The following is a 21988-nucleotide window of genomic DNA, read 5'->3' on the forward strand; positions in this document are numbered from 1 at the left end:
AATAGCATAAACAAACAAACAAACAAATACAAACATACATACATTTACATAGACCTGTACGGCAGAAGCGGTCAACTGATGGCCTGCAGGTCAATTTGGCACCAAAAACAATTTTATCTGGCCCCTACAGCTGTATCAAATTTTAATCAGTATGTGACAGAATGTTTGCTTTATGGTTTCAGTTGTAAGAAAAAGTAAGAGGAAGGAATTAGTTCATGGCAAACTTAAGGGTGGTTATCTTCCAGAGCTAGCAACATGTTGCTCTTGCTGGAAGGTTCATTCTATACTGACTGCAGAATCTGTGCAATGACACCAACTTTGCTATTAAACCACCAGTACCCCAAGCAGACAGGCTGATACAAGTGCTTAACGTCAGGATGCTGGTCAGTAAAATAGCAAAGCCAATATTGCTCCATCCTGATCTGCTCCCAAGGAATTGCTCCTTCTTGATTTGTGGATATAGATATATAGTTGGCACCGCTCTAGGAAATTGGATTTCCAAAAAGTGAATTTCGGACCGAAGTGCTTGTCATAATCTGTGCTGCTAGGGATTCATCAGAAAGACATCTGTGCATCTTGAGCTTTTCCCTCTGTGCCAAATGAAAATAACATATTTAAAGAAAGTTTTGGCTTATATGTATGTACGTGTGTGTGTATATCTATCTATCTATATATATAACTAATTTCATCCAGAGCTGATAAAGAAAGACAATGGAATATCAGAGCAGGTGCTTGCTGCAAGGAAAGAGCCAGGCCACAGAGAAGAGCAGCACTGTAGTCCTTTTGTGCAGAACAAGGGATATACATTTGTTCTTCTGAAGAGAGGGTTTATCAGATCAAATATTTCTGCTACAATGGCTCCCATTGAAACACATTTTCATTAGAGACGTGGGAAAATGAAACTTTTGTTTTGTGAGAACCACGGTTTTTCTTTTGTGGTATAATGGTACAAATATGATATTAATGGAATTCATCTAAATTTACATTCCAGGAGAATATGTGTTGTTATCTCTAACAAAAACCACACACACAAAACCCTTGTCGTCTTTAATTAATCAGCAGAGATTTCCTACGATAACAGCACTGTGAATAATGGCAACACATACACAGTTCTCTGTGCAACAATGGGACAGATGGGGGGTTCCAAACAGGTCCAGTTAACTTCTTCAGGATTTTGGCCTAGTCACCTCAATTCTTTGGATTGCTGAAGTATTCTTGGGCATGTCCTTCATTATCTGAATCTGTCCTCTTGTGATTTTTACCATTGTTGCAAAATGTGACACCTTCTAAATGATTTTTTTGCCCATTATGGCAAATGATTTAGAAGCCCCATTTAGGCGGCTTCTAAAAAAGAAGGCTTCTAAAATTTGGAAGGCTTCTAAAAAAGTAGAACTGACAAATAATTTGAGTGAAATTTAAATATCTTATACAGCATGTGTGCTATCAAAAAAAGAGCAAAACCCTCCACCCTCTGTTTATTGCATTAAACAAAATTCAAAATTTTGCATAACAATCCTAATTAACCAATCAAAACAACACCAGCATTATGACTAGCAAACAGTGGAAAACAAGTTCTTCCATTATAAAGACATTAGTGCAGACAATCATACTGTACCATCTGGAAATGGCAAGCATTTTTTTTGTTTTCTTACTCTGTTGGCAACAGTTACAGCATGAAAACCACACAGAATTAATTGTTGAGAGATGCAAACTATGATTTACAAGGACAGTTTTGCAAAACTTGGCAACAGCTGTAAAAATACATCTGAGTAGCAATTTAGTCAATGGCTTCTAGTTTTTGCACTATCTGAGTGCCTAAATACAACAGTAGACATTAAGAATGGCCTGGAAGAAGCATCTTCACTGTGGAGAGCTTCCTGTGCTCTGCAATGCCTATCATAAGGGGGTAGAGGGCTTGTGATTCAGCGCCCACCCCCATCACCAGGAAGTGCTGCGTGTCACCTGAAAACATGTCCTGAGAGCATGGGTGCTCCAGGGGAGTGGTGATTTTCGTTGCTGTTCCCTTTCCTCTGAAGTTGACTGTAACTCCTGAAAATATGTTCCCGAGGGTTGCAAAGCCCTCAGGGACATATTTTTGAGAGTCATAGAGGGTTTCAGAGGGAAGGACTGATTGATGAAAATTGCCATAATCTATAGTGGCTGCAGAATTAACTGCACTGATGATATGAGAGAGTTCCCCCCCCCTCTGGGATCAGAACCTGGCAGAGTTGTTTGAGACAATTACAGACACAGCAAAAGTCTGATAGCAAAACTGTATTAAAGGAGATAAAAAAACAAGGGATAAGTGGGCATTCCCACGTGACAGGTGTACATGTGAGGCAACCTATGTGTCAAAACATTGATTTATTTTTTTTACAGTTTAACACTTTTCACTAATAAGAACCTTAACCATGAATAAATCAAAGTGGATTCATGTATGTGACTGATAATTAGACTCTCTAATGTTAACGACAGAGTTTAGATTCTCTGGTGAGAGTACATGGAGGTGGGGGAACCAGACCAAAGAACATACCTAAAACTCCCAGGGAAGAGGCTGTTTTTGGACCTGAAGGAGGTCTGAGGCTGGTTGCCTGACACTTGAGGAAGGGCTTGGATAGACTTCCTAGGTGGGGATATGCATATGAAGACAGGCAAAGGGTCTTGGGGTTCAGTTCACTGTAACTAAGGGTGTTCTTAGGCTAGCAGACCTGAGCCAAGCCATCCAGGAAAACCCAAGACAAACACAGCCTCGTGCTGGCTTGCTGGCCAGGGATTAGCCTTCTCATGAGAGGGGCAGTCTACTGGGGAAAGCAGAGGCACCATGTGTTTCAGTTCTCTGTTTGACTACGCTCTCATGAGGTATCCTACAGTTCTCATGAGGAGATTCTTTTTATTTAGCAGTGGCAGAGCAACTGGCCCTATCCAACCCCAGCACAGCATCCCTCCAGCGGCTGTTGCTGGTGTCTTCCTTATGTTTCTTTCTTAGATCGTAAGCCCTTTGGGGACAGGGGGGCATTTAATAAATTCATTTATTTCTGTATGTAAACTGCTTTGGGATCTTTGGTTGAAAAGCGGCATATACATATTCAGCATGGTATTCATATGTGTTGTACTGGCATTATTGAGCCCACTGGGCATTATTTCCCTGAGTCGTGCATCCCACCAAAGAGAAAGCATATGCAGGATTAGTTAACCTAAGACAGAGTCTCTTCATAATGGCCTGCCTGAGCTAACTTCCTTCACAGATTTCAAGCCATGTTGCACGTAAACACCTTTTGCTCCTAATTGCAATTTCCTGATTATGAAACATCAAAGAACAAGTTAATGAGCTTCTCTTTCTTTCTATGACTCCACAAGTGTCTTTTGCTACTCACACATTTCCCAGACTGGGCTAGTTCAGAATAAAAAGATTTCCTGGAAGTAGTCCTGCTGTGTCCCAAACATGTAAGACACCCCCATCCCTTTCCTTTCCAGTTTTCCATAAAAGCAGAACTTGATATCCATGTCTCAGATTGGCTATGGTGACTGGCGGGCCTGGTCAAGCAAGCTGACAGACACAGAAGAGGGAGCTAGCCCTTGACTTCCTATGGGGTATTTTTCCATAGGAGTCTTAAATTGTCTTTGAGCCTCTCTCCTAATAGCTGATTGTTATTCACACAGAAGAGAAAGCAGAAAGGAAGCATTAGTAATACAAATAAGCATCCTAGTTGATGTAGGGTTCTAAATCTCAGTTGCAGGGGAGCAACAGCAAGAGAGAGGGTCTGTCCTCAACTCTTGCCTGTGGGCTTCTTAGAGGCATCTGGTGGGCCACTGTGTGAAACAAGATGCTGGACTGGATGGTCCTTGGGCCTGAGCCAGCAGGGCTGTTCTTATGTTTTTAGGATTTACATTTGTATTACAAAGCCTCATGTATGAAAATGACCATGGATTCTAAGGAATCGTAATAAATTGCTAGGTAAAGGTAAAGTGTGCCGTTGAGTCGGTGTCAACTGGTGACCACAGGGCCCTGTCGTTGTCTTTGGTAGAGTACAGGAGGGGTTTACCATAGCCTCCTCCCGTGCAGCATGGGATGATGCCTTTCAGCATCTTCCTATATTGCTGCTGCCTGATATAGGTGTTTCCCATACCTGTGGGGATTTGAACCGGCAACCTCTGGCTTGCCAGTCAAGTCATTTCCCTGCTGTGCCATTAGGTGGCTAATCAGGTTGGGAAGAAGAGACAAAGAATGTGAGGCAGCCCCTGGGGGCATGTTTGTTGCATCCTAGAAAGGGCACTATCCTGTGCGACTGCCATGGCCTTGGGGCCAGTTTAATCTATAGATAACTGGTATAACAGGGTTGGAATGGGCCCAGGGATAAAAAGTGAATATGGGCCCCTGTCCCCTTCTCCTCTTATCTGAAGAGACAGGAGAGCAAAGAGCTGACCCTCAGCTGGCCGGCCCCCTTTCTCTCAGGAGCTCAGGAATATATTTGCCTCCCCTTGTTCAATTACAGCTATGCTCCATATCAAAGTGTATCCAAAAGGGGGTGTGTGTGTATGTGTGAATGAACTCAATATGTGAATAGGACTAGGACCGACGTGATATCTGGATGAACCAAACCATCATGAGGTCATTCACACAATCAAAAACTGTGTTCTACCTGGGTTTGGGAGCTGTGTGTGTGCTTCCAGTTTTCAGTTGTGTGGAAGCAAGCTAAGAGGGAAACCTGGGTAGAAGTGATTGTGTGGAAGCAAGGTAGGAGGAAAAGCGACCTGGGTAGAAACATAGTTTTTGATTGTGTGAATGGCCTCCATGTCTGTTGCTGAATGCTGGTTCTCTTTTACCACCAGTCCAGTGCCTGTTATCTGGAGCCACGTTCAGGCACTGTCAAAAATGATTGGCAGAAGAAGAGAGGTACCATTTCTCAAATGCATTCTTGCTGCTTTGGTGCCCAGCCTCTTCTGCTCCTTCATGCCCTCTGCTTTCTGAGTGGATGTCAGTGTAGCCACTTGTTTTTTATTTTATTTTTAGAGTACAGGAGGGGTTTACCATTGCCATATCCTGTGCAGTATGAGATGATGCCTTTCAGCATCTTCCCATATCGCTGCTGCCTGATATAGGTAGTGGGGATTCGAACCAGCAACCCTCTGCTTGTTAGTCAAGTCATTTCCCCTCTGCACCATTAGGAATGGCATAATAATCAGCACTCAAAGATGCAATGTTGCAGGTAATCTATTTTGATGGGTTTTGAGCTAGAAATACTCTTCATACAAGACATACAATACTAGAACTTTTCTAGTTCTACAATATCCTTCTTAAGATATGGTGACCAAAGTTGTACACAGTGTTCCAGATATGGCCGCACCATAGATTTGTATAAGGAAATTATAATATTAGCATTTATATTTTCAATCCCCTTCCTAATGGCCCCTAGCATGGGATTAACCTTTTTCACAGCTGCTATGCACTGAGTCAACACTTTCAATGATCTGTCCACCACAATCCAAGATCTCTCTCCTGGTAAGTCACCGACAGTTCAGATCCCATCAGCGTATATGTGAAGTTGGGGTTTTTTTTACCCCAATATGCATCACTTAACACTTGCTTACATTAAACTGTTTGAATACACAGCACCAGTGGGGGAAATGCAGTGGGAGGGGTAAGAGCACCACTGCTGCCCTTAAAGTTATCCCCCCACCTTCGAACTGGCAGGCAACGGTTCTGTGCACATCCATATCTTCTGGTACAGAGCCTGAGTGTAGGGACATATTTTTGCTTGGAGACCAGCAATTTCACATTTGAGTTCTTTCAGAACTCTTGGGTGGATGCCATCTGGCCCTGGCGATTTCTTAATTTCTAGTTTTTCAAGACAGTTTAGAACATCTTCCCTTGTCACCTCAAATTGGCCCAGTTCTTCAGCCACTAGACCTGGAAAGCTGAATTCCGGAGTATATGGTCAGTATCCCGCACCAAGAAGACAGATGCAAAGAACTCATTCAACTTCTCTGCAATCTCCTTATCCTCCTTCATAATCCCTTTCATGCCCTCATCACCTAAGGGGCCAACTGCCTCCCTGGTAGTTTTTCTACTTTTGATATATTTAAAGAAGTTTCTGTTATTCCCCATGGTACTTCTAGGTATATGCTCCTCATTTTGCTTCCTTTATTGTCTCCTTGCATTTCCTTTGCCAGAGTTTATGTTCCTTTCTGTTCTCTTCATTTGGGCAAGACTTGCATTTTATGAAGGAAGTCTTCTTCCCTTTATAGCTTCCCTGACTCTGCTTGTTAGCCATGCTGACGTCCTCCTGAACTTGGTGATGCCAAACTCAGGTTGCATCAGCAAAACCCACTTCAAACTGAAGGTTCAAATTGGAGTTTGGTGAGCGAAACTGCAGGTTGCTTTTGCCACGAAACCACGGTTGCACACATTCAGAGGTTCACACATTCAGACTTCTGCCCCATTTAACTGCAGTCATAGGAACATAGGAAACTGCCATATACTGAGTCAGACCATTGGTCTATCTTGCTCAGTATTGTCTACACAGACTGGCAGCGGCTTCTCCAAGGTTGCAGGCAGGAATCTCTCTCAGCCCTATCTTGGATAAACCAGGGAGGGAACTTGAAACCTTCTGCTCTTCCCAGAGCGGCTTCATCCCCTGAGGGGAATATCTTGCAGTGCTCACACATCAAGTCTCCCATTCATATGCAACCAGGGCAGACCCTGCTTAGCTATGGGGACAAGTCATGCTTGCTACCACAAGACCAGCTCGTCTCACGTTACGTGCAAATGCAGCCTATGTCTCTCCACTTCTGTTCCTGTCACTGGCTGCCAAAGTGTGGCACAACAAAAAATGGGACATTGTGACATCACAATGCAGGATAAGCTCTAATATTATGGAGGGAGGAGGAGGAACTAGACATGCGGCTGCCATGTTGGGTTGCAGCTGTGCGTTTATTTACCATCCTGTCTAAGGTGCTCTTGGAGTCTTGCTTCTCTATAAATTAGCAGATGGCAGAAGCGGCCAGTGATAAGAGCCCAATTTCATAGAGATAAGCCATCTCTGCCCTTTTCACTTGTGTTGTTTTAATCTTAAAACATCTGGCTCAGAGAACACCAGCTGCTGATCACAGCAGAAAGAGAGCCTCACATAGGTTTAAGAAACACAGAAGAACACCAAAGATGCTTTTCAGTTGTTTCCTATTATCTTCACCATGTTATAAAATACCAGACATTAGAAAAAGGATAATGCTAGCCCAGAGTTCTTTGTTGCAAGGCCTGGGGCCAGCCTAAATCAACCCTAAAGTGTAGCCTCCTGACTAATTGTTCATTGATCCTGCATGAAGCTTTGGCCAAAGCTGAAGACTCTGCACAGTCCCCCTGGCACCCTGAGGAGATAACCCTTCTCACCATGCAGTGCTGCACTTTGCCCAGTGCTGGGGCAAAGGGAAATGGAGCCCTCTTGAGCCTCTGCATCATCTTGGAAGGGGTGGAGGGAATGCTGGGAAGTGCAGCCCTTTGCAACATTTCCCCCACAGAGCATTTAAGAAAGGGCTCCATCTGCCTTGAAGGGCCCTCCCAGCCCTGAGAAAAGTGCAGTAATGTGTGGAGGCCAGCACAGTGGGAAATTGCTCTCACATTGACTTTTGGGGGGGGGGGGTCAGAGTGGGCCCTACTTGAAAAATAGTGAAGATCACTGTGCTTGCCGGTTTCTGGAGCAATTTTAGGGAATGGAGAGGAACTTCTGATGTTAGTTTTACAAATTAAAGATGCAACAAAAGCAAATGAGCCGTGTATGAAATGGAGACTAACCCATGTAGGGTGTTCTTCCCAGTGAAGGACAATTCAGAAGTAAACTCCATGTTTTGGCAGCAATTATGAAGATGAGAAATGAGGGCTTTTCAAAAACTCAGAAGCTGCCATTCTTTGGATTCTCATGCCTTTCCCAGTTAACATTTAACACTTTCCCAGTGGGGCCAGATGCCTTAAAAATGGCTTTTTTTTAAGCAGACATTCATATACAAGTAAGGAGTGGAACACATAAAAAACGCAACACTTTGCAGAGAGTCAGATCCTTTCCCACAAAGTATGCTTGAAGCCAGAAATGTGCCGAGGCAGACAATATTTCATGACAGTTATATTTCAGTGGAGATTGATTGCATATGGATTCCCTATTGCCGTATTTGAAAACATACAAAATCTATTTGTGTGCAGAAAATGTGTCTATGAAAGGTCAGCCAGGATAGGAAAGTGCATGAAAATCACAGCCAACCACCGCTTGGTGCTATAAATCAAGCACAGTATTTCAGATTCATAATTCTGCAGGGTTTGTCATATGATGCTCTGCTCATCAGATAGGAATTTCAGGCCCATTTAGAGAGTTGTTATATGAACCATATGTGCTCATTACTCTTGGCTTTGAAAGCACAGCATCTCCAATAAAGGCTGCAAGACATCAGAAGCTATCTGGGTATTTGCATTACAAAGGCTGGATTCACACAGTCACAAGGATCCTGGCTAAGAAGTTAATCAGGATTAGTGAGTCCAGCAGAGCAGATTGTGAGAACTCAGAATTTCAAGGCAATGCTGGTCAAACCGCTTATGAATTGAATCCTGGTTATTTATCCTGGTTAAATGATGGTTAAATGGAATGGTTTGACCAGGATTGCCCTGAAATTCTGGGTTTGCACAATCAGCTCCACTGGGCTCGCTAATCCTGAGTAACTTTTTTACCAGGATCCTTGTGATTGTGTGAACCCAGAGTAGAAATAGCTCTCTGTTCCCAGTCTTAGTTTCTCGAATAGAAACAGCTTTGTGGGCCACATACCATATATAACTATTTATACTAGAACTAATCCAAACTAGTTATGTCAAAGTTAATGGGAGGAAATCAGTTTACAACCCCTTCCCCCCACTAGCAAGACTGGGATGGGATGGGTGATCTCAGTGCCTTTGAGACAACTGAAAATAGGGTGGCTTCACATGATCAGCTGCAAGCCCAGTAACATGTAGGTAAAATGTCGGGAGGTGAGCTCTCCCGTGGGCGTGATATCTGGTCTATCGTCCGATTCCCACCCTGCCGCTCCTGAGATTCTACTGACTTCTGTCACTTGGGTTTGAAGCTGGCTTGATAAAGTTGGTCGAATCTGGGTAATGTGGAACGGGAACAGGACTTGGACAGCTTCAGATGTCCTTCCTGCCAGAAGCACACACACTCATATCTGGACATTTTCCCTACAGGTTACTGGCTTACCAGCTTGCAACTGATTGTGTGAAGGGGAAAAAAGCAAAGCCAGGTCCAAGTGGCTTTTAGAATTGAGGGAAGTTCTGATAAGAAGTGTGGTGTTTTTGGTTAATCCATTCCTCGATCCAGTCCAGCTTTTGAATAGTGCTTTAGTTATTTGTATTACAGTCTTGGAGTAGAGGTGGGGCTAACAAACAGCCAGCAGCAAGAGCCCTGAAGGCAGTTTGCACTTGCCTCTCTGTAAACAATAGCTATCTCATTATGCCATTCATATTCCTGATTCAACACTACTGTCTTGTCCTTGCATACCACAACTCTTTCCTCTGCATGCTACATGAAGCTTCAAGAAGCCTTTGGGTTGAACAAAGGCCTATTTCATTACACCCCACACAAGTCCAAAGGTGGCTACCCCAATGCTTTACTCCAGCTGATAGCCCTTCTGCTATGACTGACAGTATTGCTTTTGTTGGCTTTCCTGTTTCCTCTGAGGACCAGTTATGCAGAATGAGGAACTCATCAAATAGATTTCCAGGAGGAGAGGACTAACGACAAGATTGAAGCGTAACCATTATTTTCTCAGAGTTTGTGAGCAGACTGCACAAGCTGAAGGCAAACTAGCTACAAGTATATGGAAGTCAATTTAAAGCCAAATCCAAGGCATAAATATATAGCAAACAATCATAATAATTTGATTTGACTAGTGCATTATACTTGTAAGTTTTATTACTCTAAATTTATTGCGGAATGTCTTAAAATAGGCTGACATTGTGACGAGAATACAATTTTGAAAAAACAAGTTGAGTATTTTTTAATGGTCCTTATTTGTTACATTGGCTCTGGAACTGATTAATACACTCTCACATTTAATGTTTTTGCTGGCAACACTCAGGCTTTTATTGTGAGACTAATGCTATAACGATACTCTGTAGACAGACCAGAATACTATATTGTGAGCCATGCTATTATTGTTGATGATAATGATGCTATTACATTGTTGATGCTAATAATAATATTAGCCTACATGCAAACCAGTTTTGCATTAGCATAATACTATTATGCTAAATGCAAGGATGTAATGCAAAGAAAAACATTTAGATGGGCGACTGCTCTGGAGCACTGTCTGATGTAAGATCTTCCCATTAGGAGATGGGGCTGCAGCTCAGTGGTAGAGCACCTGCTTGTGTGCAGAAGGCCCCAGGTTCACTCCCTGGCATCTCCAGGAAGGGCTGCGAGAGACACCTGCCTGAAACCTGGGAGAGCTGCTGCCAGTCAGTGTAAACAATACTGAGCTAGATGGACCAATGGTCTGACTCAGTATATGGCAGCTTCTTATGTTCTGAAGATGATGGAAGTGGTGGTACTAGTAGTCCATAAGATGCAGAACATTATGGAGACATAAGACTAGCTTCAGGGTTGTGTGATGTTGCTCAGACTGGGCAGTTGTGCAAGTAGCGCTTCCGGGACAATGGGGAAACCTGTAGAAGGGCTGCTTGTACAGCCACCTCTCCTGAACAGCCTTGATGCTGCCTGCCAAGTCTGCAGTGTGGTGTTACACCATTATAATGCTGCACATCATGTCAGCCCATAGAACATTATTTAGAGTCCTGATGTGCCTTTCCTCCTTGGATTCAGTGCATTTATAGAATTTGTAGAAAACCTAACCAAACATGGACATGTTAAAATACACCATCTTCACCCAATAAAAAACAAGTGGCTACACTGACATCCACTCAGAAAGCAGAGGGCATGAAGGAGCAGAAGAGGCTGGGCACCAAAGCAGCAAGAATGCATTTGAGAAATGGTACCTCTCTTCTTCTGCCAATCATTTTTGACAGTGCCTGAACGTGGCTCCAGATAACAGGCACTGGACTGGTGGTAAAAGAGAACCAGCATTCAGCAACAGACATGGAGGCCATTCACACAATCAAAAACTATGTTTCTACCCAGGTCGCTTTTCCTCCTACCTTGCTTCCACACAATCACTTCTACCCAGGTTTCCCTCTTAGCTTGCTTCCACACAACTGAAAATTGAGAGCACACACACAGCTCCCAAACCCAGGTAGAACACAGTTTTTGATTGTGTGAATGACCTCATGATGGTTTGGTTCATCCAGATATCACGTCGGTCCTAGTCCTATTCACATATTGAGTTCATTCACACATACACACACACCCCCTTTTGGATACACTTTGATATGGAGCATAGCTGTAATTGAACAAGGGGAGGCAAATATATTCCTGAGCTCCTGAGAGAAAGGGGGCCGGCCAGCTGAGGGTCAGCTCTTTGCTCTCCTGTCTCTTCAGATAAGAGGAGAAGGGGACAGGGGCCCATATTCACTTTTTGTCCCTGGGCCCATTCCAACCCTGTTATACCAGTTATCTATAGATTAAACTGGCCCCAAGGCCATGGCAGTCGCACAGGATAGTGCCCTTTCTAGGATGCAACAAACATGCCCCCAGGGGCTGCCTCACATTCTTTGTCTCTTCTTCCCAACCTGATTAGCCACCTAATGGCACAGCAGGGAAATGACTTGACTGGCAAGCCAGAGGTTGCCGGTTCAAATCCCCACAGGTATGGGAAACACCTATATCAGGCAGCAGCAATATAGGAAGATGCTGAAAGGCATCATCCCATGCTGCACGGGAGGAGGCTATGGTAAACCCCTCCTGTATTCTACCAAAGACAACAACAGGGCTCTGTGGCCACCAGGAGTTGACACCGACTCAACGGCACACTTTACCTTTACCAGCCTGATGATGATGATGATGATGATGATGATGATGAATTCGATTTCTATACTGCCCTTCCAAAAATGGCTCAGGGCGGTTTACAAAGAGAAATAAAACAAATAAGATGGCTCCCTGTCCCCAAAGGGCTCCCATTCTAAAAAGAAACATAGAACACACACCAGCAACAGTCACTGGAAGTACTGTGCTGGGGGTGGATAGGGCCAGTTATTCTCCCCCTGCTAAATAAAGAGAATCACCATGGTAAAAGGTGCCTCTTTGCCCAAAGTATAGGAAGCTGCCATATACTGAGTCAGACCATTGGTCTATCTAGCTCTGTATTGTCTTCACAGACTGGCAGCAGCTTCTCCAAGGTTGCAGGCAGGAATCTCTCTCAGCCCTATCTTGGAGATGCCAGGGAGGGAATTTGAAACCTTCTGCTCTTCCCAGAGTGGTTCCATCCATCCCCTGAGGGGAATATCTTACAGTACTCACATTTCTAGTCAGGGCAGACCCTGCTTAGCTAATGGGACAAGTCATGTTTGCTACCACAAAACCAGCTCTCCTCTCCTGAAAACTCAGGCCCCAGCGAGGTTCGAACTCGCAACCCCTGGTTTACAAGACCAGTACTCTAACCACTGAGCTTTGGAGCCACTCAGGATAAGTGTCCAGCTACATGCTAGCTGTTAAGGAACATCCCTGCCTAACAGATGATTATTCCTTCCCTTCTCCATTTGCCTTATTAATTAATTTAGCAAGCCATTCTTTAGAGAGGTGATGTTGCCTCTCTGTTTTTATAAGAAACTACTTAAGCTACCCTGTGCTTTCTAAAGGAATAGCAAGATAGCTGGTTAATTGATGCAAAGATTTTGAAGTTTCAAGGCTTTATTTTGTCAATGAAGGATGTCTGTTGGGTTCCCCTGCTGTATCTTGCAGATATCTTTACAGGTGGCCAGAAGAGGGAGCACATGTTCTATCCTGTTCTTTTATCCGATTACCAATGCCACTGCTGAACACTGATGCAATCATTACTATTACTATTACTACTACCCTCCTACCAAAGAAAAGCCACAGGGCTCTGTGGTTGCCAGGAGTCAACACCGACTTGACGGCACACTTTACCTTTAGTAGTACTATTTATATATTGCTTTTCAATGAAAAGGTTCTTAGAGCAGTTTAATCATTAGGATGCCCATTGTAAGAATGGCACTATAATATAACATGCCAAGGTTATATTATTCCCAGTTTTCAGATAGGAAATTAAGGGAAAGATTGCTGTGACTACCTTGGTCTTGTTCACAACTTATTGCGCTGGGTGGGAATTCATTGTACTGAATACAAGGGATTGCCATTGGTTCCCAGTAAGAGGAATCCTGAATTCATTTATCTGATGGCTGCCCAGGATGCGTGGTTTAGCTCTCAGAAAACCTGATCTCTGCAACTGAACTTTAGTGGGTTCTCTGAAGTAAGCAGGTTAAAATAAGCCGAAACTGGTGCGTTTGGATGTTGTGACTAATCTCGGCTTTTCCTAACTAGAAAGGAAGTAGATGCCTGCATGATAGGGATGTGCCAACCAGTTCGGATTTCAGCAGCACTTATGGGGCTTCTGAAAGCTCCATTATAACTTATTATGAGGAAAAACCTTAAAGACGCGTAAAATTCAACAATTAACTAAAAATCAGCCCTCTGCCCAAATCCTTTGAAAAAATTCAGGTAGCTTCCTTGTCCCTACCTGGCACTACCACCAACCCCACACTGCTCTAGGCCACCCCTTTGCCCCCGACATGAAGCTATACATTTGCTGACACCTCCATGCTTCGTTATGGAGAAAAACCTTAAAGACGCGTAAACTTCAAAAGTCACTTAAAAATCACCCCTTTGCCCAATTCCTTTCAAATAATTCTGATAGCTTCCTTGCCCACCCTAGGAACTACCAGCCACCACACTGCACTCTACGACACCCCTTTCCCCCCGACGTGAAGCTATACATTTGCAGCAATCCTAATTATTCTCTATGAGGAATTCAAAAATACTTTAACAATTCACCAATAATCAGAGGAGTGTCCAATTGCCTTGGGATTTTTTGGGTGGTAGGCACCCCTGTCTGTCTACCACCCACCCCGCTTTTGTGCCCCTAGGTGCTCCACAATAGGGGATATGCACTGGTTTGAATCCCATTATACTCTATGAGAAAAATAATTAAAAATATTTCAAATATTTCAAATATTCAAAAAAAATCATAGGGGTGTCTGATTGCTTCGGGGTTTGCATGGTTGTTGGCACCCATGGGTGCTCCACAATAAGGAATAATGGCCTGGTTCAAGTCCCATTATATCCTATGAGAAAAAAAATAAAAATGATTTTCAAAAATTCATAAAAAATCGCACGAGTGTCCGATTGCTTTGGGGTTTGGGTGACAGGTACCCCTGGGTGCCAGCTACCATCCTACCAATTTTCAGGTGTCCAAACTGATCCAAACTAGTCCGAACCGGTTCAGATCCGAACCGAACCAGGGGGTGGTTCAGACAAAACCAAAACCGAACCACCCCTTCCTGGTTCGGACCTGGTTTGGATCCGAACCGAACCAGGCGAACTGGTTTTGTGCACATCCCTACTGCATGAGAGAGGATAGGAGAGTGCACACTATCAAAACTAAAGGTTGTTACATGGATTAAAAATTAAATAATTAGAGGTGTAATCGCCTCTAAAATTATAAAAATGCTGGATAAAAGGCAATCATTAAAACAAGGCAATTGAAGAGAAATATGTATAAAGTTAAGAGGAAGGCCGTCTGGAATGAAAAATATTTCAATTTTTGTTTAAAACTAAACAGGGAGGGGGCAGGTCTCAGATCAAGGGGAAGAAGGTATCAGAGAGCTGGGGCCACCAATGAGAAGGCTCACCCTCACGTCACCAGCAAACGTGCTTCAGAACATATTGAAAATGTGTTTTGTTGACGGTGTAGAACATGACTGAGAGCCAGCATGATGCAGTGGGTAGACCTGACCTTAGAATTCTCTGATCTGCTTATGAACGCACTGCTGGAACAGGCCTTGATCCTGAAATCTTAATGGATGTTGTATGACAGCCTACAGGCACTCGCCCCCCCCTTCTCATATAGAAGAATAAATGTCCAAAACCTGACAATAAAAGGCATTCCATTAGGCTAACCAAAATATATTGTGCTGATGTCATCAACAGAGGTGAGATGAAACAGAAAAGGTGTCAAAATGCTTGACATTCATCAAGAGTGTGAAAATCTTTTACACCAAGTAAGGTGTTAAAATTTTCCTCATCTTAATTCTTTCCCCATAGACTACCTTTCAGTGCCTGGAAAGGGATTTATATTGAATCACTTATTTATGGAAGATGGAGAGAGGAGTGTGTATGTATGTGTGTATCTTAATTTTCTTATCCTAGATGTGTGGTGTTCATTCTTGGATGAGAAAAAATGAAAAACAACCCCAAAATGGGAGGATCATGTTGAACATTATTTCCTTCTTTCCTGCAGTGAGTTATCGGAATATTATGACTTTTCTGCTGGTGCTTTTGACAGTTTTTTTTAAACTCCCAGGACAATAAAACATCTTCTCATTCCAGAGCCTGCAAAACAGCTGAAGGACACATCTTGTTTTGATGGATTACCATTAAAAAAACCAGCTCTGTGGAAGAACTATTAATAATCGCCTTTTGCTAGGTGGAGGCGAACTCTTTTCTCATGCTACCTGCACAGTTAATGATAGAGCAATTTGTATCAAGGGTCCAGATCAAAAACGTTGGCTGTTGGGCCTGGCACCTTTTGTGAGTACGGTCTGGAAAGCTGGAAGGCATATTAACACATTTCTGAGCCACTCAGTACAGCTCTTGCGTACACAAATAAAAAGCAGCCAACTATAAAATCATGTTGGCCTTGGGCCGAAATAAACAAATGCATACATACAACTATAAAATCTGCTTTGCTAAGAGCTTCTTTTAGCATATGAAATTTCATCCTCTGCTTAGTATTAATTTTACTGATCTTGACACATTTCATAGGTGTCCCGTTCATGGAAGGAGAAGGGAGCAGAGGATCTGTATTGTGAGGGGCTGCAGTTATCTTTCTGGTCATCAAGGTCCATCTGCAGTTATCTTAACGTCTGCAGTTGCCACCAGCTCGTCTGGTGGCTGCTCAGGGACGGGTCTTCTCCGCAGCTGCCATGAAGCTTTGGAAAGCACTCCCTGCTGAAATAAGAGCCTCTCCATCTCTGACTACTTTTAAAATGTCTTTAAAGACGCATCTGTTCACCCAGGCTTTTAATTAAATATTGTTTTTATTAGTTTTAACATTGTATTAAAATATTATTTTCAAATTTTAAATTGTTGTAATGTTTTAACTTTGTTATCATTTATTTTGTTTTGACTCCTGTTTTAACTATTTCCATTTCCATTTATTTTGCTTTGTTGTAAACCAGAGACGTATGTTTTGGGCGGTATAAAATATGTTAAATAAAAATAAACCAATAAATAATTAATGATAATCATGAAAGTATATAATTTTCTTTTACAGAATTTGGCATTTAATTACTGAATCTAATAGCTTTGTAGAATTCCTGCAGAATATGTTTGGAGCTGCAGAACACTAAGTATCATGTGTATATACCACTGACTCCCTTTCCCCTAGAGTATGAATGCAATATCCAACGGATTTCATCATAAATCAGACATAGCACAGAATCTCCTGTTTTTTAAGAGATGTCATAGCCTGTTCTACTATTGGCTGACACCCAGGCTAAATTACTCATAAGTAGTCCCACTGAAATTAATACGATGAATATTTATATACTGCTTTTTAACAGAAGTTCTCGAAGCAGTTTACATAGATATAAATAAATAAAATGGCCCCCTGTCCCCAAAGGGCTAACAATCTAAAAAAAAAAGAAAAAAAGAAACATAAGATAGATGCCAGCAACAGACACTGGAGGGATGCTGTGTTGGGGATGGATAAGGCCACTTGCTCTCCCCTGGCTAAATTAAGAGAATCATCACTTTTAAACGGTGCCTCTTTGCTCAGTTAGCAGGGGATTAATGGGACAACTTATCCGTGATTTAGTTTGGAAATCAACCATTGCTTATATTATTTACATTGACATTACAATAGGACATTTATAGTCCTATGCAGTTGACCTATCTATGGACAATGGGGTGGTGGTGGTTTAATTCAGTATCATGCTGTTTGCCATGCTCATTTGACCCTCTCTGCACAAAGCCTACGTGTCTGGGCTGGCTATTGGCAGTGGTTTGCTTGGGGGCGCCGCGTAGAGATGCTGCTGCTTGGCTGCAGGCCCCTTTCCTGCATATGCTGCTGGTGAGTAGTGCCAGGGGTGCCAGGTGGGATGGGGGCTCCTGGGAGTGCTCAAGCCAAGCCAGGCTTCCCTTCTGTCTACCTGCAGCTCCCCACAGCACTGTGCCATGGAGAGGGCTCTGGGTCCAGGAAGGTGGGAATGGTAATCATGTCCTGGAGGCACAGCTGCCTCTGCTTCCCGGCAGCAGCTCAGGTGTCTCCTCTCTCTCCTGTGCTGCCTACAGGCTGGCCATTTGGCCTGTGAAGCATGCAGCACTACCTGATGAATGGTCAGCCTGCAGGCAGCACAGCTCTCAGGTGGGGTGGGATGAGAGAAGAGCGACCCAAGCTGCTGTCAAAAAGCAGAGGCAGCTACACCTCCTTTGGCACCTCCTTGGATCATTAGGATGAGCCGCTACTGCTACATGTGTACAATTGCACTCATATTGGCTTCGCCTGTGTGATCTACAACCTGTCAAAATCAGGATACTGGTCCTGTGCAGAAGGTGAGATGAATTCCTAGAGGCCAGGGGCCTGGTTAGCAGGCGGGATTCTGATTCCCCCCTTCATGCATTAATTGTCCATGGGCAATTAATCCTGATCAGGGTTTACGTTGCTGGATGTCTTTAAGATATGTTTTGATTGTTTTAAATGTTGTTTTAGAATATTGTTTTAAAAGTTTTTGAATTGTTGTGTATTAAATTTCTTGTTTTTGTTTTTAACTAATGTTTTATTTTTGTTTTTATCTTGTTGTAAACCGCCCAGAGACGTAGGTTTTGAGTGGTATAAAAATATGTAAAATAAAATAAATAAAATGATAAATAAATACATGCAAAAATAAATAAGTCACTGTTTGCTTGGCCTTGCCTTGCTTCTCACAACTAGGGTGGTGAAGGATTAAGATACTGGCATTCAATGGGTTTTTTTGGTTTTTTTTTAAATATGACACCAAAAGGTAATGAAGAATCTAAAAATCAGGGTTACTTGATCCTTTGCAGAGTACAGCCAGGTCCTGTGACTGTACAAAATGGGAGAAGATTAAACCAACAATTTTTATGAACCACTACAGTGCCCTACTCAATATCATATAGTAAATAGTCATCCTTAGTAAGATGCTCACCTAAGGTGTAGGTAGGTGAGAGGGGGCCCATGTTTGCCCCTCTCCCCAGCGGCCCTTGGAGTGAAGGCTATAATGAAGAAAATAGGGAGGGGGGAACTGGGGGCCCCTCAGGAGCTGAGGGGCCCGGGTTCTTTGAACCCAACTGCTCAATTATAGCTGTGCCCCTGATGCTCACCACATGGTGGGAATTTCTGAATTTTGCAGCATGGTCTAGCTTGCCATAGTGAACCTGGAATTTTCAGAGGATTGGTCTACTGTCACAATTTAAAAACCTTTAACTGTGCACTGAGAAATGCTTTTCCTTACTGCTATATCTAGTTGGGATGTGCACGACATGTGATTTGAGTAGTGAATCGCAGCACATCCCCAGCACCTTTAACAGGGAGGAGAGCATATTCATATCTGCTCCTCTCCTGCTTGATGCCACACACAGGAGGTTTAGCAGTGCTCCCCCCAGCTATCATCATGTGCCGGTGGGGCATCTCCCCACTTCCCTCGTGTGCTGCTGGCATGCACATGGCCTCCATGCAACCATGCTGACCATGCAAATGGCCGCTGTGCATGCGCGGAGGCCATGTGTATGCCAGTGTCATACAAGGGCAGCTGGGAGATTGCCTGCTAGTGCATGATGATAGCTGTAGGGAGCGCTGCTGAACTTCCTGTGGCAGTGAGCAGTGGAGGAGCAGGTATGCATCTGCTCTCCTCCCAGTTAAAGGTGTGGGGGATGGCTGCGATTCACTACTCAGATTGTGTTCTGTGCACATACCTTATACCTAGAAGGATGGAGGGCTCTCTCTTTTTCAGTTGAAAGGCCATGGAATCCTCAAACTCAGTCTATCATCTTTCTGTTACTCTAAGCCTTCTGATGGTATCTCTGCCCTATGTGATCAAGCTGATGAAAAGGCAGACAGTGGCCACTTGTATACAGACATTTGGAAGATTATTGTAGAAAACTGGAATTAGGCCCAGATAAATGTAGCTCAGAAACTGTAACTAATTTTTCTCTTGATCCCTTTGGAGGACTGCATAATTATTTTGCACATGCAGGCACATTGGCTGGTTTGCTCAGCATGAGGAACAGAGGGTATTATTATTTTAAATCTCTCGTAGGGAACATGACAGGAGAGAATCATCAGCTGCTTCTCTTGTACAAGGTGATATGCTAATTGGGCTTTCATTAGTGCCTGACTGACGTCATCAATAGGATGAGCTTTTTTAAAAATCAGGCTAAAGCACCAAAGTGCTTTTTTGCTCTTGAGCTTGTATTGACGCATCCTTTTACAGTGGCTGCTGATCTGGAGGGGGGAGAGGGAGGAGGGGAACATTCTAATTTTCTGTATGACTGCTTTTCTTCACTGTAGAATTAAATTATTACCCTGGTGTATTGCTTTAAGAGCTCAGCTCTTTGGAGAGGGAGGAGCAGCACCAACAAGGAAGCTGGAGCATTGCTTTTAGAATATCAAAAGATGAAACCTGCAAAACAAACAAACAAAACCTCACAAAGTAGTTTTTGGGTAAGGGAGTCCAGTCAATGCGCTGCCATGGCTTGCTATAATTTTGGGTGCTTACAGTGGCTGCCTTCTGACATAATGGCAAGGGGTCTGTCTCCGTTCCCCAGGTGCACTCCCAGGCGACTGCGATCTGCAAACTGAGGCTCCAGAGGATCCACCAGCCAGTCAGTTATGTACTGGATGCACATTTGGCATCGCATGATCACATCGTAATAGAGTGGAGGAAATCCACTCATCCCTGCTACCAGACAGACCGTGCTTTCTGCATATCCATTGCCATAGTCTGATGTGCACAAAGCTTAAACTTGAGAGATCTTGACTTCTTCACCATGACTCTGATAGTCTTCATTTGTTTATGCTGGAAGGGCAGCAGGTAGTCAACTTAGTTCAGCCGTGTTATGGATGAGGCCTGAGAGGTAAGAGAGCTGGATTCCATTCCTTGTCCTATTGGGATGTCATTGGTTAAATACAGGGGCGTAACTATAATATGGCAAGGAGAGACAGTTGTCTGGGCCCTTGGCCCCCCCCGAGGCAAGTCACATGACTGACTCCCCCAGCCGCACACCCGCCCGGGCTTCCTTCAGTTGTTAGGATTCAGTTCAGTTTAGTTAGGATGATCTATTGTGGCACATAGGTTATATATATATATAATTTTACTATGCTTTTTGTTACCACTATTCTGCCTCATTTAAGATTTCTTTACTTCATGAGCTGAGCTTCAGTGAGGCAGGGGCATTTTAAAATCTTGTCTCTGGGCCCACTCCAACCTTGCTACGCCCCTGGTTAAATACGTGTTCTGTCCCTTAGCTGCCATTGTTTGTTTGTTTGTTTGTTTGTTTATTCAATTTATATACTGCCCTTCCAAAATGGCTCAGGGCGGTTTACAAAAAGGTAAAAACAATTAGAAACAAGTTAAAATCAAAACTATAAAAACAGAATAAAACCAATTCAACAATTCAACAACTAAAAAACCCTGGAGAACCAGGGCAACCATTTAAAACAATTTAAAACACTATTTCAGTCATTTAAAACCTTGGAAGGCCAGGCCAAACAGATAGCCATGGCTGTAGACATAATAATTCTGCTGTGATAACATTTTATGTGATAAGTGTTGCCGCTTTTACAAGCCCATGAAGCTCTCATATTTAATTACTAGGCAAATATGTGCTTTCATGTGCTATAAGAAATATGTGACTCAGGCCAGACTTTCACATTAATTTCTGTGGACACAGAGGCTGACATACTGTGCACGGGAACGCAGGCCACTAGAGCACCACCTGTGCCCTATCTGCGTGTAAGTACTACTGATGGGGCACATTGCAGGGCATCAGTGCTCGTCCTAAGCAGTGTGCCCTCTAAGGGGTGTTCATGTGCTCACTGATTTTTTGATGTCCACTCAGTTAATTTTAGATCCCTCTCAAGTTGAATCAAGAAGGTCCCACTCTGAATAGACATGTGTACACACTGTCTTGATACTGCCACCCAGAACAAAACTCATTCCCCACACAGATGAAAAAAATTAGAGAGCACACTGGTCCTACGCCCTCCCTTGGACACAGTTGTGCAACGCGACACCCACTGGAAAGGAAGGGAGTCACATTGTGCAACTGCATTCACAGAGCACTTACGGTTGACTGCTGCCCCATCGGCGGTGCTTACACACATGGGGCGTGGATGCTGCTGCAGCCACATGCGTTCCCTTGTGTGGTATGTCAGCCACAGTATAACTTTCCTCCAAAGTTTGTCATGGTTTCCAGGGCCAGACCTGAATCCATTCCTTGATGCTACAAAGTGGGGCTGACATGTTCTGCAGAGTAATGCAGGAGGGTTTGAGAGGCTTGTGAAGGAACCACTGGCAGTTTTGTGCAAGCGTGCAAATGCTTAAGGTACTGTGCCCACATTTTGGGAGTGCTACTTAGATTGTAAATAAAGCAAGTAGCACAAGTAGTACAACTATCTGCACTCTTGTACAAAATTGCTGGTGATTACTTAGGAACCCACAGCAGCACGGGTGGCTCACAACCACTTGCATTACACTGTGGGACATGTTGGCTAGTGACTCTAAAGCTAGGAGTGCAGTAAGCAGTTT

The 21988-nt window shown here is 43.4% G+C and overlaps 1 non-coding gene across 1 annotated transcript; it reads right to left on the minus strand.

Annotated features, from left to right (window-relative positions):
* Nucleotides 1-12528: 12528 nt before the first annotated feature.
* TRNAT-UGU (transfer RNA threonine (anticodon UGU)) lies at nucleotides 12529-12601 on the minus strand. The gene has a single exon. It is a non-coding gene; the product is annotated as a tRNA-Thr (tRNA).
* Nucleotides 12602-21988: the final 9387 nt, after the last annotated feature.

Source organism: Hemicordylus capensis, chromosome 1 (genome assembly GCF_027244095.1).
Source record: "Hemicordylus capensis ecotype Gifberg chromosome 1, rHemCap1.1.pri, whole genome shotgun sequence".
Lineage (NCBI taxonomy): Eukaryota > Metazoa > Chordata > Lepidosauria > Squamata > Cordylidae > Hemicordylus > Hemicordylus capensis.